The following is a 3,207-nucleotide window of genomic DNA, read 5'->3' as shown; positions in this document are numbered from 1 at the left end:
CAGGCTGCCCAGGGAAGTGGTGGAGTCCCCATCCCTGGAGGTATTTAAAAGACGTGTAGATGAGGTGCTTAGGGACATGGTTTAGTGGGCATGGTGGGGTTGGGTTGATGGTTGGACTTGATGATCTTAGAGGTCTCTTCCAACCTGAATGATTCTATGATTCTATGATTCTATGATTCACAGACCAAAACAGCCTTCTTACCTTGGGGAAATAAAAAGAACACACCTTTTTAGGCCCTCAAAACTGGATGTGCAAATTGCTGCAGGAGGGTTTTGCTTGCAGCTGACCAAGTCCTTGCTGGGCAATAGTACCACTTTGGGGGGAGTTTCTTGGGTCTTTCTGAATGTTCCCTACCAAAGTGGTTTGAGACATGTCTTCCATTGTGAATGGATGCCCAGGAAACACTCCCAGGCACTGGAGTTGTCTTGGTAAGTTGTTAGCATAGCTTTTGACATGCTCTTGGCCCAGGCTGTCTCCATGGGAGTACCCTGTATGGTTCAGGAGTTAACACAGGTCAGGAGCAATAGACAGTTTGGACGTGGCCACCCTTTGACCTTTTTTGTGCTGTTGAATAGGAGTTTGGACTTGGGTGAGGAGTCTGTACCAGTTGGTGTCAGCACCAGAGAAAGGTCCTGAGCACATTGAGCATACTATGATAGGTGTTGCCATAGATACTTATTATGCATGAAATGAGGATTTTGAAGCAGAACCAGAAGCAAAAGAACAAAGAACTTAAGTAAATCCCATGTCTCTGAAATATACCCAATACTCCTCCTAAACCTTGACATGGTGCATGGGAGGACTCATGACTGCCTCATGAGAGCAGCTGCTTCAGGAAATTTGGAGTGACTTGTACAACTGTTCATATCCAAATGGCTGCTTGCAACCTAATATGGGTGCTGGCAAGCTGCCTTTGCTTCCAAATGATATTTCCAGGATTGCCTGAAAGGAATGCGAAAGCAGGAGCTTTGGTCTTCTGAGGAAACCCTTTGTCCTGGATGCTCTTTCTGAGAAGAAGGGGAGGAAGGGTCCCAGTTGTATCTCAACTGTAGCCCCTTTACATAAGGATGGGGGCAACCTCTCCATGGCACTGTCTATCTAAGCTGTGCAGCCAGTGCTTCTCCCCAGCATTGAGGCCATCCTAAATAATGCGATCATTCACCTTTAATGTGGTGTCAAGAAGGCAAAGTAAAGAGTTTAGATCTCTGACTGCTGCTTGAAGATTCTACCACTGCCTGCATGGTTGCTTTCAAAATGTTTGGTAGGAACACAAAACCTATTAAAATTTAGACCAAAATCCTCAGCCAAACCAATACTGTGGTTTTATTAATCAAAAGGTTTGGGAAAAGAACAGCTTGGCTTTTGTTAATTAAGATATTGTCTTTCCCTGGCAGATTAATTACCCAGAATTCATTGCAAATCTCTGGCTCCATGGATGTTATTGATCCAGTCAGGCTGCTAGTTTGTGCTTGCTGGGATCTGTCTGTGATCCTTCTTCTGTGGGAATTTGGGGAGGGAGGGAAGGAGGGAGCTGGCTGCCAGTTATTAATAGAATTTGGAACAGTTTTTGTTCCCTAGCTGATTAAATCAAAATGCTAGACAGTTGCATAATCTCGTGCATCTCAGTAACAGCAGCAAATACCACCACCACCACAAGCCCAGAGAAAAGTGTGGAAGAAGTGTGGAGACAGATGCCAAAGGCAGCACTGGATTTTTTCTGGAGAGGTAAAGTAATGGGATTTTTTTACACATGTTCAGAAACAGTATGCTTAGAAATGTACTGTGAATGTTTCAAATGCCTCCTGGGCTGTAGTTTTAGTGTAACATGATGGGTTCAAATCAAGCTCAGGACAAGGAACACCATTTTGATGGTGTCCATATGAAGCATAGGAGTGATCCCACCATAATTGCTGGTGCTTGTGAGCTCAGGCCCTGTGGCCCACTTGCTGGTGGGGATGGAGTGCTAATAGGAAGCCAGTGACATCTGCCCCTGCTCTGCAGAAGAATAGCAAGTCTTGGCTTTCCAGAAGGGGAGACTGAGACAGGCTGCAGGTCAAGTGATGGGAGAGGAGCACTGCTGTTTGGGTATCTGAGAAAGGCAGTCCAAGGGATGTCTCCTGGATGTGGAGCTGACCCTGTAGAACATCAGTTGCTTGTTGTGTGGGGTCATAAGCGATTCCCTTTCATAGATCAATTACTTTGGAAAATATAATGGGCACCAACAGCTTTGGCTTGTTGAGCACCTGATCTCCTTCAGCCTTGCAAACAGTATTTTAAAGCCTCGACACACCCCTGTATGCTGCTTCTTGTTTGCTTTGACTGTCAGGCAAATGCCTTAGTTAAACATGTTCAGGGATGATTTCTAATCCAGGGGCTGTCCTTTGGCATGAGGCTAAGCTTTCCATCAGGCCAGCTAGTTGACTATGGTGGCTGTACTTGCTCCATTCTGCCTGGGTACTCGGCCTCTCTCTACCTTCCCTTTTCTGTTTTCTCAGGATTTCCCCCACCACCACTGCAGTCTTTAAACAAGAAAACAAACAATTCCCCAAAGCTCTGAAAGATGCTTCTGACACAAGATGCGCTGTAATGATTAGAACTCTGTGCAGTATCACGAGTCACAAATGGTGACAATCGTAGGACTAGCTGCCTTGCTGTTTAAAGAACAGCTTTTTTGCCAGGCTTCATTCACAGCCTTGCAGAGTTTGCTGTTTAAAAAATGCTGGTTTTCCCCTTAGAGTTTAGAAATTCAGGCCTGAATTTTCAGGAGGTAGCAGTAATTTGAGGGCCCTAAATTTGCCTAGAAAGGTTTTTTTTTACTTTTAGGAAAAGTTGAACAGTGTTCTTTTGGGAATCTGCTTTTTAAAGTCCTCTGAATTGAACACCCTGAATTACTTCATCCTTTTTGCAAATTCGGAACAAAAGTTGAGAATTGGAGACAGGTTGCAAGCAACAGATGTCGCAAGCTTTAGGCCATAAGCACAATTAACTGCAGGGCTAAGATGTTTGGTGGTTGGAGTCTCATACCGACTGTGGATGGTAGGAGAACCTCACAAATCCCTTAGGTTATTTCTCCCTTTTTCAGTAAGATGAGTGAAGAAAACAATGTTTTGGGGACCACATCTTGTATTCAGCCTGGGCAGCTTAACTTGCTTCCTCTGATTAATAACGTCAGAGGAAAGATGACTGGCTCGACTGCTGGCTACCCA

This window comes from Aptenodytes forsteri, unplaced genomic scaffold (genome assembly GCF_000699145.1).
Source record: "Aptenodytes forsteri isolate BGI_AS27 unplaced genomic scaffold, ASM69914v1 Scaffold255, whole genome shotgun sequence".
NCBI classification, from domain to species: Eukaryota; Metazoa; Chordata; class Aves; order Sphenisciformes; family Spheniscidae; genus Aptenodytes; species Aptenodytes forsteri.
This window is presented reverse-complemented; position numbering follows the sequence as displayed.